Source organism: Camelus bactrianus, chromosome 30 (genome assembly GCF_048773025.1).
Source record: "Camelus bactrianus isolate YW-2024 breed Bactrian camel chromosome 30, ASM4877302v1, whole genome shotgun sequence".
Taxonomy (NCBI): Eukaryota; Metazoa; Chordata; class Mammalia; order Artiodactyla; family Camelidae; genus Camelus; species Camelus bactrianus.
Window position 1 is genome coordinate 27,915,374 of NC_133568.1, and position 14,459 is coordinate 27,929,832.

The 14,459-nt window shown below is 46.5% G+C and overlaps 2 long non-coding RNA genes across 2 annotated transcripts; one reads left to right on the forward strand and one right to left on the reverse strand.

Annotated features, from left to right (window-relative positions):
- Nucleotides 1-2,243: 2,243 nt before the first annotated feature.
- LOC141575608 (uncharacterized) lies at nucleotides 2,244-4,514 on the reverse strand. The gene is made up of 3 exons (XR_012503283.1): nucleotides 4,102-4,514; nucleotides 3,768-3,944; nucleotides 2,244-3,662 (listed from the first exon to the last, which is right to left on the reverse strand). It is a non-coding gene; the product is annotated as an uncharacterized LOC141575608 (long non-coding RNA).
- LOC141575607 (uncharacterized) lies at nucleotides 2,988-6,599 on the forward strand. Its single transcript, XR_012503282.1, has 3 exons — nucleotides 2,988-3,121; nucleotides 3,652-3,925; nucleotides 4,393-6,599. It is a non-coding gene; the product is annotated as an uncharacterized LOC141575607 (long non-coding RNA).
- Nucleotides 6,600-14,459: the final 7,860 nt, after the last annotated feature.

Genomic DNA, 14,459 nt, shown 5'->3' on the forward strand with positions numbered 1-14,459 from the left:
TCTTCATTTTTTTGGAAAGCAGGTGGGAAGTGATGCAGAACGGGAGAAGAGCTGCACCAGCAGCTCTGAAGGGGAGACTTCCCCGGGTGGGCGCATAGTTTGAGCCCCAGGGGAGAGGCGTAAAGGAGTGTTTCCATCTAGGAGAGTTTGTATTGTGTACAGTTTATGTAGCTGTGTTTCTCCAGGTCACCAAGAGCCTTTACTTTACTCCATATCAAACTGCAAGAGCAATAAAATAAGAATATTTTTAATTCTTAAACCGGTTTTTATGTAAGCGACACTGACCAGTAGAGGAGAAACTGAAACCCCTGAGGAATTGCCAGCAATAAATAAAACACTTAAAAATAGAATGTTCTGCGTTCAAAGGAAAATTCCCCGAGCCTCTTCAGTTTGGGGAAGTCAATGGCCCTTTGCAAACTTCAGTTTCTCAAAAGGATATCCAACTGATGGGTGCAGCTGGAAGGACGAGACTTGTGTTCGGGTAAATTCAAAGAATTAGAAGAACAAGGTAGAGCAGAAAGGCTCGCTGAGGTGAGCATCAAGAGAAGACACAGAGCTGACACGACTGAAACAGGTGAGCTTTGACTTCCATTATTTTCATCATCGCCTGTGACATACAGCTTCCTTTCCTCGCGCCAGATTTTAAGATGCACAACGTAATTGGGGCAAAGACTAAACAGAGCCCAAGAAACAGCTCTGCGAACCAACGATTTTCCTTGACAATTTGATTTATCCTTTCTATACCCAGGCCCAGAAGCCTGTTGTAAAAACAGTTAAGGACATACGCATATCAGAAACGCAGATAAGACACTTGATGTAGAAAAGGCACCATTTGAAATACCACGAGTTGGAGGGCCAGGGAAAGCCCCTTACTGCCACCAGGAATTCACTTAGGAAGCTGAAGAAAAAAAGTCGGCTGGGGTCATGCTGCAATGCCCTTCTCCTTGGAAGAAGGGCTGTAACCAGAAGCCTTAAACAAACGGCATTCCAGGCTCAGCGTTCCCACAGGCTGAGATGTGGTTTGGATAACTTACTTGAACATAAATGTTTATAAAAGAAGATTTAAATTCTCCATTTAAATCTATTTTAAAAATGCTTTTCACAACATGGGAACCCTTGAAGACAGCACGCTGAGTGAAATAAGTCAGACACGAGAGGACAAATACTGTGTGATTCCCGTTACACGAGGTTCCTGGAGTTGTCAACTTCATGGAGATGGAAAGTTGGGGGGGGCGGGTGCCAGGAGGGTGGGGGGTTGTTTAAAGGACACAGAGTTTCAACTTGGGAAGATGGAGAAGTTCTGGAAATAGATGGTGGCGACGGCGCACAACATTGTGACTGTACTTGATACCATTGACCTGCGCAATTGTCAGTTTTGTGTTTGTATATTTTACCACAATAAAAAAAAAAAAAAAAACACCTACCTGAAAAATTGCTTCTCTTCTTGGCCAATAGGGGGGGTCCAAAGGGAGATAGTTACTAAAGTTACAAAAGTGTCAGAGTATTGAGGACTTTGATCAGAGGTGGCATCTTCAATGGATCAGTTTCCTGCTCTCTTCTTGGAAATCTTTTAGGGGACACGTCTCTTCCAGGTGAGGGAAGGGCTTACGGTGTCCAAGACCTCAGAGAACAAACCACGTGTTTTGGTAAACACTATAAATCTTCTAATCTTTCTGCTCTTATAGTACAGAATCTTCTAAGAACATAGACATAGTAGGTATGTCATCATTTTAGCAATCATCTCTGCCGTGACATAGAGCTGAACAAAAATGACAACAGCTCATGAAATTCCACGTCACCATTAATGCTTTATGCAGTGACTGCAGCACTGCTCCCACTAGTGTGAGATTTATTTGTGTGCATTCCCAACTGATGGGTAACTAACCAGACATGGAATAGTTTGGTAATTTACCAAACCCATGAAACTAGCTAATGTCAGAAACAGGCGTTAAACCATAAAACACCGCTCCTTACTCAGTACTTTCACTTCATGGCACTTCTGCTGGAATTGTCCCTTAACTTCTCAGTTCCATGTGAAGTGGCAGGACAGGTGTCAGTGACTGTGAGATACATTGGCACCGCCTGCAATTGTCACAGCTTACATAATGAGACAATCTTGAGAGGCTCACAAGAGATGTTTTACTTCAACTTCCAAAATAGTAAAATAAACCCAAATCAAGAGTCAAAAACATTTCATTTCTCAGATGCTTCTAACCTTTCCAGGGGTCCTGTGCTTTGTGGGTCAAGTTTTTGATGTTGCAAAGCTGGTCCAGACAAAAACAGAAAACCACCAATAAGATCTTACAGCACCCATGTTAGAAATTGCAAACTCTTTCTTAACTGAAGCTTTCTAAGAATGTTTAGGTCTATTTTTTGTTATTTGAAAGTACACATTTTTATGGAATACTATTCAGCCATAAAAAAGAAAGAAAGAATGTTATTTGCAGCAATATGGATGGGTCTGGAGACTGTAACACTAAGTGAAGTAAGCCAGAAGGAAAGAAAAGTACCACACCATATCACTTACATGTGGCATCTAAAGAATGAGACAAATGAACTCATTTACAGAATATACACAGACTCACAGACGTAGGAAACAATGTTGTGGTTACTAGGCGGGAAGTGGGGTAGAGGGATAAATTGAGAGTTTGGGATTTGCAGATACACACTACTGTATATAAAACAGACAAACAGCAATCTTACTGTAGAGCACAGGGAACTATATTCAATCCCTCATAATAGCCCAGAATGAAGAAGAATATAAAATGAATATATATATATGACGGAATCACTATGCTGTACACAAGAAATTAACACATTTCAATAAAAAAAAAAAGAAAAAAAGGAAGTACACATTTTCTTTGATCACAGAAAGCTGTCTGCGTTTTAAACGGCTGATGGAGTTCTGCCAATGCCTCGCCTGCTGAGTGGATGAGGGCTGCGATGTGCCGTCCACGCCTCCCAGAGGAGTCAGCGCATGGCCAAGGGCACGTCCCACGTCCTTGGTGGGTGACAAGCACTGAGTTAGGTCCCAGGGATATGCCAGTGGACAAGGCAATGAGGAGCCACCTGTCAAGGGGCTTACGTTCTGGTGAGAGAGACGGGAAAGTTCCAGAAGGAGGTCAGTGCAAGAGATACAGGAATGGGATGTGAGGGAGGGATGAGGGCAGGGGCGGGGGCTGACCTAGGCCGGGCACTGCAGATGGGCTATCTGAGGAAGGAAGACGCGGAGCTAGGTCTTCTGAGCAGAAGGAACGGGGAACACACAAGTCCTGACGGATACAGGATCACGGTAGGAACGACCGAGGGACAGACAGGTGGCCAGCACGTCTGCAGGGCAGAGAGCGAGCCAGGAGTACAGGGTGAAACAGTCACTGCGGAGAGGAGACCGGCCCCCCGGGGAAGCTCTGCAGGATCGGGGGAGGGGATGAGGAGAGGACAAGCCCGGCCACCACGAAAATGAACATCAAAGATCTCAGTGTATCTTAGACTGGACACAAAAACAGGTTTGGAAATTCTGGTTTACGAATCCCATTGTCCCGGTGGCCCCGTTGGCTCAGAGTCCATTGTGAGTTAGAATTTCCGTTTTCTCCGTGAGCCCGATAGGCAAGTCACAGTCAGAAACTGCTACCCTGTAAATTTTTTTTTCAGATTTCCTCTCTCTGACATGAAGTTTAACACAAAAAAAGAAAAAGAAAAAGAGAATCAACTTAAAATATCACCATATATTGTGATCGACTCCTCGTACGTGAAATGCAGTGCCTTACCGTGGAGGGCCTGTCTCGGGCGCACTCGGGGTGTTCCGGCCCTGCAGCAGAATTACCCACCTCGCCTCCCCTGGCGACCTCCCTGCATCTCTGAGACCCACGGGGCCTGCCTGGTGGGGAAGTTTAGACGCACCTAGACAGCTGCCCGCGTTGCCCAGGTCCGTTCATGCATTAGACCTGTGGGTAGATGATGGGTAAACTTACTCTTCAGAGCCTCATGTTTCCATGAGGAGCACAGAATTAGCATTTGCGTTTGGTAGAACCAGTCTGAGGGCCAGAGAGCCCAGCTTGTTCCCGGGGAGTGCTCGGGTCTGGTCCTCTCTCCTGCTCTCACCTGCTTCCTGGGGGACCGCGCGCCCGCCCTCCCTGGGAGGGGTGGTGACAGATGCTGCTACTGCTGAGCTAAAGCTCTGTCTTCCGTCTCTGCCCCGTCAGAGGCCGGCGCAGCCGAGGCAGTGCCGGGAAGGGTGCGCAGAGCATCGGCTCTTTTCCTGTTTCTTCTTCTAGCAAGTGCAGCTACCTCAGGTTTCTGCTGCGCGTTGGGAGGGGAGCTGCCAGTACTGGCTTTTGCTCAGATTAGCTCTTTTTGTAACTGTACCGATAGTGTGTTTGCATTCCTCTTCAGCTGAAAATTTGTCAGAGAAGAAAGGCATTAAGCCTGTCACCACAGATAAAGATCAGATGCTTGATTTCAAACAGAAGCAGCAAACACTCCACGGTGGACTCCATTAACTGTGAGCACGCCACTCAGACGGATGCAAGGACCGAGACCAGGGCCGGAGGGGGGCAGATAAACCCAAATTCCACCACCGTGTTTGTAGCGACAGAGGATACTGGACCTGGGACACATACAACAGATACAAATCAATTCCGAAACCTTCCCTGTGTTCCTTCTTTGTTTCCTTTTATTACGAGCGTGATTTCGCCAAACTAAAACATCTAGCATATTTTGTCTGAAAAACAAATAAGATTATATTCAACTATTTACATGTAACTAAAGGCTTGGGAAGATGGTTCTGGAAAAAATATCTGGTGTGAAAACTAAAGCCATCTCACGATACCTATGTGTCCTTAGAAAAGCCAGGTCCACGTGGGTGCATTTCAAAAGCTTTCTGGTTAGTCTGCAATTTTTACTCTCATTAAAACAAAACCGATGTGTGTCTTCATTTCATTGAATAATGTGTAAGTAGCTTCTTTGATCTTAACTTAAACCTTGAATTTCTTTAAAAAAATTTTTTTTAATTGAAGTATAGTTGATTTATAATGTTAGTTTCAGGTGCAGAGCAAAGTGATTCAGTTAAAACTTTGATTTCTCTATGGCAACTCTTTCCAAACAGTCCGATCACTAAAAGGAGTCGCACGCATAATACTTCTGTGAGGAGTGAGATGACCCGCAGAAGCGCCACCCCCTCCCCACCAGGCACGATGTGTACCCCGCTCCCCGCCCGCCCAGGGGCCGCCCCGGCTAACCGCTTTAACTGCTTCTCTCCCCCACTTGGCATCGCTTGTCAATAGAGCACATGCTTATTCTTCTCAAACATGAAGGAGGCCTTTTCATGTTTTTTGCTTAAGATGCCGCCACGGGGCCTCACTGACTCAAGGGAGAAACCAGTGCCTGGCCTGGCCTGACCTCAGCTCCTCCCCTTCCCGATGGCCTCCTGGCTCCTCCTCGATTCTACCAGGCACACTCCTGCCCCAGGGCCTTTGCACTGGCCTTTGTCTCTGCTTGAATGGCTTCCCCCAAATATACACTAGCCTAGTTTCCTCGGTCCTCCAGTTCCTTGATCAACCCCAGAATTTTCAGGGAGGTCTGCAGAGACCTTCCCTAACTCACGCTGTGGCCTCCCCTCTGTCCTTGGCATCCCAGGCCCCCATGACCACCTGGACTGTCTCTCAGTCTCTGCAGTTATCACCTTCCAGTCCACTATGTTAGTGTCCCGGGATGATGGAACAAAGCCCCACCAGCCGAGTGGCTTAGAAATGCATTGTCTCATGCTTCCAGAAGCCCCAGGTCTGAGATCACGGAGCCTTCTGAGGGCCGCGAGGGGGTGACCTGTTCCGGGCCTGCCTCCTGACATCTGGGGGGGGGGGGTCACTGGTGCCCCTTGGCATCCTTTGGCTTGTGGAGGGCATTCTCCCTGCATCTTCGCACTGTCGTCCCTCTCTGTTCATGGCTGTGTCCAAACTTCCCCTTTTATAAGGACACCAGCCCTGTTGAATCAAGGCCTGCATTAATGACCTCATTTTAACTTGAGTCCCTCTGTAAAAACACTCTCTCCAAACAAGGTCATGCTCTCAGGTATGGGGGCTTAAGACCCCGAGCTACCTTTTCTTGGGAGGCACAATTCAAGCCATAACATATGTAAATGCTCGTCGAATGCATTTACTTTTGTGGTCTCTTTTCCCTCCTAGAAAGTCAACTCTGTGAGGCAGACATTCGTGTGTGGTTTTGGTTGCTGTTACAGGCCTTTCGTATAGTGATCGGAGCGTAATAGACACTAGTATCTGCTTTTAACTGAATAAAAAAACAAACTTCATCACCATTTTGCAGACAAGGCCTGTGCATTATGTGGAGTCTTCTCCTGAGGGCATGTGGATCCAGAGCTCGGGGCCCCCGCCTGGGTACCTCGGATGGGGGTAAATCACTGATGAGATGGTCTGCTGGTAATCGAGATGGTGAGACTATTATCTGACAGAAAACGCGGGATGCAGAGTCCCGGGGCTCTGGCTAACTTGTAGGCAGAACTTCCCTGGGCTCTGGTTTCTAAGAGGATGTCAGGAGGCCCTGGCCCTCCTGCGCTCAGCCCCTCGGCCTCTCTGCGTCAGTCAGACCACGCAACAGTTGCCTGCCTGCCCTCCCCATCGCATCCTCCGCAGTGGCCTGTTACCAATTTTCGGAAAATGAAACGAGACCCCTGAGGACTGTAATTCGGGGAGCGCAGCCCTGCAGGAATGTGCAGAGGGGTCTGGAAAACCTGTCCGGCCAGTTTGTTCTCAGACACACGTGGCAGGAGGCCCGGGTGTGTGAGGGGTACCAAGTGCCCTGCTGGCCCCCTTATCAGTCTCAAAACCAGGGACCTTTTGTTTGTTTACTCACTTAGATAAACTCTTGAGTCCTTGGGAAAGTGCCAATAAATCTGTTTTCCTCAGTACTTCATTCTTGTTTACAGAAGGCCTTCAAAAGATATGACAGCTGGCCGCAGAGCAGAACGCCGCCTCCTTCTGAGCAGCCCCCACCTTCTTCCCTGGTCCCGAAGTCGTTCTCGGGGACATTCAGGTCCTGTAAGTAAAGATCTCAAGTCTTAGCCTTAAGTGGAAACTCTTGGCCGGGATTCCTTTGGGTAAATTTTGCATTTTCTAACTCAGGGTGATTCCATGGGCGTGGAGCTCACTCTGAATTCCCGTCGGACCCCTTACCAGGTTCGCGGCCTTAATAGAAGGACTGGCTCTGCCTGGAAGCCGCCAACTTATTTTTATTTTTCATCGTTACGAAAATGATCCAACAGAAAACTTTGATCATTTTACTCTCAGAGAAGCAGGGGGTGGGCAAACTGTATGAATGCGTTTTTCCCCGGGACGATTAGTCCGGCATCAGCCAAGTTCCCACACACGTCCTTTTTAGTAGTTCCCGGGCAGTTGGGTGTAATTCCAACAGGCTTGGCTGTATTATCCATCTAATAGATTATCCCGCTCCGTATCTCCGTGACACCAGATGGCATTATCTCCTTAGACTGGCTGTTGCCTTGTTAATACAGAGCTACAGAGAAACATTAAAGGTCAGGAGGAGAGCAGATGGCCTGCTCTGTCCTGCCCTTTCATGCCTGGGAAGGGCCAGATCAGTGTCCGAGCCGAGCCTCCGCCAGTGGCCGCTGGTGTCTGAGTCTCCTTTTGACTCGTTATTCCCTTGCTATTGAAATCCTACAGCCAATAACACCTTCCAAGTCCACGCCTTGGCCCTTGCTCTTATATTTCAAACATCTCCTCTTCCAGAAAACTGAATTATAAAACAATTTTTACCAGGTTTATTTTTCTTAATGCTGCTGCCTACTTGACTGACAAATCTAGTCATTTTTGTAACAGCGCTGGTGTCGTTTACTGACATTTATTTATGGTTCAAGTTCTGGGGCTGCCACGTCGTTGATCTGTAATTGTCATCTGAAATGCGGGCTGTGTTTGTGTAACCTGTTTCTGTCTGTCGAGGAGACCTGGCTCAGTGTCTTGCCACTTGGGGCTTTAACCCTTCTTGCATCTTTAGATTATGGCCGCAAATATCTCCCAGTCAAACGGAGAGGCCTCAGCATCCCTCTGGGGAGCGCCAGTCCTAGCAAGGTGAAAGCAGGAGAACTGCTGCCTTTGGGGAAGAGCCTCTGAACGAGAAATGTCCTAGCTGGAACCAGCCGTCATCAGTCCCAGAAGAATTGCCACTGGGTGTTTTTTCAGGAGTCGCTGTGACACCAGAGAGTCAGCGAATCAATAATTCTGAGACTGAGTCCTTCCATCTGAAAGCACCCCGTGCACGTTCGTGGGGGGCTCCTCAACGCCTTCTCCCCACGGGCAGCTCCTTGTAGCCTTTGCTCTCTTTCTCTCACTCCTTTTTTTTTTTTCCAAGCAACTTGGATAAAAGACTTGATTTTTCTTAAACATATATTTATCTTGAGATCGGATTTACTTTTCAGGACAGCATGTTATGACTGTCAGCCGATGTCACTTTAAATTTCCTTCATTGTTGGTTTATGAGCATCTCTTGAAGTTATGAAAAGTGTTTGTTCCTCATAATTTAGATTCAGTTTTTCTTCCCTCTCTCCTACACTGGGCCTTGAAAGTTCAGATCATCGCTGGATTTTTCACCAGGACAATTAATTTAAACAAGCAGCTCCATAAAGCCAGGCTCCGGACCTGCCACGAGCCCCAGGCCTGAACACCTGCCCTGCACCCCTTGCTCTCAAGCAGCTGCGAAACCCTGTTTATAAATTCAGATTTTTGCTTTCTCCTTAAGGTCAGCTGGTGTCCCGTTTTTCTTTTTACAAAAGCAGCCTGGCCCCCTTCCTGGTATTTTGCTGGCTCCAGGACCACAAGGCAAGTTTCAGACCTGAACTTAGACCAACTGCTCTAAACTTCCTGCCCCTTTATCTGGGGACAGTAGTCACAATGGAACCTGCCTCCTGGGGTGTCACTTGCTTGACCTGACGGTGCAGGTGAAGCATTTATCTCAGTGCGTGCAGAGGAAGGAACAAGGGCTCAACAAACATTCTTTTTATTGCATGGATTCTAACAGTGATTACCAGGTGATTATTACCCCTATTTCACAGGTAGATAAACTGAGGCACAGAGAGATCAAAAGACTTGGTTTGACTCAAACTGTGAGCCTGTGAAAAAGGCAAGACAAATGCCCAGGTATTCTCAGTTCTATCTGATTTATACACAGGACAACCCTGCAATATAATACAATATCTATTACAGACAGAAATGAGTCTCCTGGTTACCATTTCCCCAAACAAATAGAAATAGAAGTCATTCAACCCTGAAGCCCATGTAAGTGCAGGTGGATAACAGCTTTCCTCGCTAGGTGCGGTCAAGTAGGATGGAATCTGGGTCCAGGCTGGGCAGGGCTAATTGACTGACGGGTGCTAGGATCCCTGAAGAAGACGGGTTAGGAGTGATGCTCCAGGTTTCAGATTATTGAAATAAAACTGTGATGTTCTCGCCACTTACCCAGAGGAAGCCCCACTCCTGAACCCCACACTCATCTCCGGCTCTAACGGCGTGTCAGCAATGGTGACCAGTAAATTAACCCTGGAAAACACTTATTGATCTCTACCTCAGATTGCTGACTTCAAAAAAATGTCATTGTTTCATCACACACACTGTTCTGCCTCATTAGCTGCTGTCACTGCACTCCTGGGCACCCAGGGACTCATTATTCGTGACACGGGAACTCGGCGTGAACTTGCCGGGGTTGTTACCAGACCCAGACAACAGGTGGGTCTCCCGCCCTGCAGTGGCCTCCCTCTGCTTGTGGCTGGAAGGGACACTCAGTCCTGGTCACCAGACTGATGGACCAGGAGCCCACACATCTACGGATCATCCAAAACACTAATTTTCCTCTTTACAGCCCAGGTGAGTACATGAGCTTGTGTTTCCTCAGAGCTGACTCTCAAAGCCTCATAAAGCTCCTTTTCACGCAATAATTGGCAACTCCCAGGGCCCTGCTGATGCCTCGGCTCACCCTAGGAACGGTTCAGCCCCCTTCGAGGATTCTTAATTAGGTAAGAACCAGCCGGATATCTGAAACGCAAATCAGAAGGCCAGGCGAATCAGAAATCGGACCAGGTATTAAGGAGCGGGCTGGGATGCGGCACCAGCTTGTACAAGTAAGACTGGGAAGGTGACAAAGGAAACCCAACTCCCCAGGAGGTAGAAGGCAGCAGGAAAACATTCTAAAGTTCTAATATCTAAACGTTTCTCATTTATTTTTACACCGACAGGCAAATTATAAAGGAAGAGCGAATTTTTGCTTCGCTTTTTCTCAAAGTAGCACGGTGACCGAAAAGAACTAACTTTTTGTGATTGATAGGTGGAAAATCGAGCAGAAGCTGGTAAAGCTGTGGGAGGGCTGAGGCGTTTAAAGTTTGCAACTTGATAAAAACTGTTTCAGGGGAAGATCCTAACTTGGGAGTGGGCTTGAGAAGGAGATCTGAAACCCAGCTCAGAGTGGACAGCCGTCCAAGCAGATGGCGGTGCTCCGTGTCATCGCGCACTCGTTCCTGGTGCTTCTCCTTCAGATCAAACCTCGGCCACAGCCTTCTGGTGTCGAGCAGCAGCAAATGCTTGCTCTTCAAGGCTGTTCTACAAACAGCCAAGAGTCTTTCACAACCAATGTTTGTGAATCTTCCATGTGATTAAGTTCGGCAACGCTGGGTGGGGGGGCTTCTGGGGCAGAAAAGGAGGGTGATTTGGCACTTTTGTTTTCAGTGGTGCAGTAAGACTAAATTTCCTCTCGTGGCTCTTCAGTGTGGTCCTAAAGGAAACTTGTGATTAATGGACACTCATCATCGGTTTTAATTTCAATTAATCAAGGTTTTTCTGCGACAGAGAAATAGCTGAAGGAACGCCTTTCCTCTGTTGTCTGTTTCAGCAGACGTTTTACCAGGAGGACAATGTCTGACTTCATTTTTGGCAGTTTGATTTCTACAGAGCAATTAGAGAGGTTTTGAGAACATGACAGTTATCCACGGTTTTGAAGATGGGACTCAAGAGAAAAGCTTGAAGGAAACGGGTCTAGTTTAAATGAGAGCAACGCTGAGAGTCTGCGGGCGGTAACCCCACGGACCCTATCTCCAAATGCAGTCTCGCTGGCCACTAGGTTTCCAACATATAAATCTGTCGGGGGCGGGGCATAAACACGCAGTCCGTGACAATGGATGAAAGGACTTCTGGGCACAGAAAAGCAGCAGATGACCACCGCAGCAACCAAAGAAGTGTTCTGAAGTCCAGCTGATTTACAGTGTTGTCAGTGTCCGGGGCGCCGCGTACTGTTTCAGTTCCACGTGCAGACTCGTTCTTCATTGTGGTCCTCACGCGCTGCGAGCATAGCTCCCTGTGCTGCACAGCAGGGCCTTGTGGTTTCTCTGTTTTCTACGTAAGGGACCGCGTATCTGCTTGTTGCTCTCACATCCAGCGGCAGCGTCCCTCTCCCCTCCCCCGGAATCCGGGCTGCCCTGTGGCTTTCTTGACCAGAGGACGCAGCAGTGCTGTGCTGATTTTAGGCTTAAGTCTTTAGGAAGCCTGGAAGCTTCCATTTTCACTCCCTCTCTCGGAATGCAGGCTTAGAAGCCAGTCATCATATAAAAAGTTCAGGCTAGACCACTACGCTGGGGGGGGGGTGCCCTCACTGAGCCCCACAGCCCCGCTCTTCCATCCTGCAAGGACGTCCTCGCAGGTAACTCCCCAGCCTCCCAAACGCACCCAGGTGTTCATGAGGAGCTAACAGCCACCCAGTCGAGCCCAGTGAATCCAGACAGTGAGAAATAATACTTCTGTTGTGCTAAATGGCTAGGTATGGGGGGGCTGGGGACAAGATGTTTTAAATAACAGAAAAACAAATATAAAAAATGTTAACATCCGCTTAACGTTCTGCAAAGCTGTTGGGCAAAAGTAAGTTAAGATTGCAAATACTGCAGAAACGTAAGCAGTAGGATTGACGTGATGGCGGCAGAACGCACAGCCGTCAGGGAAGCAGGCGTGAGGATGAGGCTGGCGGGGCTGGTGCTTGTCTGTGACGGGGGTTTACCTCTGATTTGTCGTCTACAACATGCAAGTAAGGCATCCACCTTGCAGCGTTGTCAAGAGGCTCAAGGGAAGTCATGAGTGACATTTAAACACTGAAAAGGAGAAATAATGTCAAAGCCAGAAGAGTGGAGCTGATAAATCCAAGAATTTAAAATTGACAAATATGTGGCAAATATTGACCAAAAAAAAAAGAGGAGAAAGAGACTGACATAAGAAGACGAAAGGAAAACAAAGCAGACAAACTCCAATGGTAAAATTATGAACAACAAAATACATATAGTTACAGAAGTAAAGAGAAATTAATCTAAGAAAATATTATGTAAACCTCTGAAGAAATAAATCAGAAAATCTTGAAGAAAGAACTGTTTCTGATGACTGACTTTGACCCAAGAAGAAATGGAAATCCTCAGTAGACAACATGGAAGGTGCTAGAAATATTATCCACCACAGACACCAGAACCAGATGTTTGCACTTTTTAAGAAATAACTCCTTTCAAATAACTGATCATTCTAATGATATGTTCAAACTGCAGAAAACAGTGGATCTTGGCTGCTGTTTATTAGTTCTAAATGAGATTATTTTTATTTCTCACTTTATCGCCTTTTCCTTTTCATCTGACTTTGTTTTATCTTTGAGGTGTGGTCTCTTGCTGTATTGAGTTAATGTTGTCATGAAAGTTATCTATAGAAATGTGAGATTTTCCATACTTTGTGGAAGTTTTTCCTCTCCTTGAGTTCTGCTTTTTTTCCAGACTGGGTTCTCGTGTAAAGAATGGATAATGGGTCTGCATCTCATGCACAATCTAGAAGAAAATCTTTTAAAAGTTTGGAAAATAAGTGCTACGAGAAAGAATTTATTCTCTGTGACATAAAACATTGAAAATGGACAATCCATCCTTAAAAGCGTATTCTGGCATGAGAATGAATGGTTTAAGTAGTGGGAAATTTCTTCAAAAGGTATGTTACATATGTGGAATCTAAAAAAAGAAAAAAAGAAGACACTAATGAACTCATCTCCAAGGCAGGGACAGACTCACAGACATAGGAAACTACCTTGTGGTTGCTGGCAGAGGAGGGGTGGGAGGGGATATACTGGGAATTTGAGATTTCCAAATATGGACTACTATATATAAAAATAGATTAAAAAACAAATTTCTTTTATAGAGCACAGGGAACTATATTCAGTATCTTGTAGTAACCTATAATGAAACAGAATATGGAAACGAGTATGTGTATATATGTGTATGACTGGGACATCGTGCTGGACACTGGAAATGGACACATTGTAACTAAGTATACTTCAGTTACAACGTGTAAAAAAAAGGTCTGTTCTGGCTACACATCCCTCTGTGCGTCTATGTATCAGCTATCACCTGTCCATCTATTTCTGCATCTATCACCTTTTATCCTTCACCCAGCGCCCAATCACCCGACTGCTACCTGGGTTCCCTCTAGGGGTCCATTCCTTTCTGAACTCTCACGCCTGTGGTATTTTTCTGGATCACTTTGGAAAGTGACTTTGGCTCTTCCTGCCAGATCTGAGCCTCAGAGAGGTCAGCTTCGGAGCTGCTTCAAGGAGCACAGCGCTTCCAGAGACCCCTGTGGCCTTTCGGAGGTGAGTGGAGCTGCAAGACAGAGAAGAAAGGGATCTTGATTTGGTCTCAACTCAGGACTCAAGGAAGCCTGGAGTTCACTTCATCCCTTAGCCTTCCGACTGGATTGACCAAAATCTCCCTGTTTTATCTGAACCAGTTGGCCCTAACTGCTACAGGTTTATTTTCTGAACTTTCTCCTATTTTTAAATAGCTTTATTGGGGTATAGTTCACAGACCACACAATTCATTTAATGTGGCTTTTAGTATATTCACATATGTTGGCATCCATCACCACAATTTTAGAACTTATCCATGACTCTGTGTGCCTAAGTCTGTGGTCTCCCCAGCCCCCAGCTCCTCCAGCCCCAGAAAGCCACCAATCTTCCTTCTGTTTCTGTAGATTTGCCTATTTGGGACTTCCCTGTAAACGGAATCGTACAAGGTGTGGCCCTTTGCAACTGGCTTCTTTCATGTCTCAGAATGTTTTATACACACACACACACACACACACACACACACACTTAAAAAAAACTTTTTTGGGGGGAGGGAATTAGGTTTATTTATTTTTTAATTTATTTTTAATGGAGGTGCTGGGGACTGAACCCAGGACCTCGTGCGCGCTGAGCACGCACTCTGCCTCTGAGCTCTGCCCTCCCCCGCTCCGAATGCTCCCCAAGCTCACGCACGCTGTGGACTTTGTCAGTCTGTCATTCCTTCTCGTTCCCAATATCATTCCATTATATGGATGGACCACATTTTATTTCTTCATTCGTCAGTTGATGGCTGTTTGAATAACAGGAAAAAGACC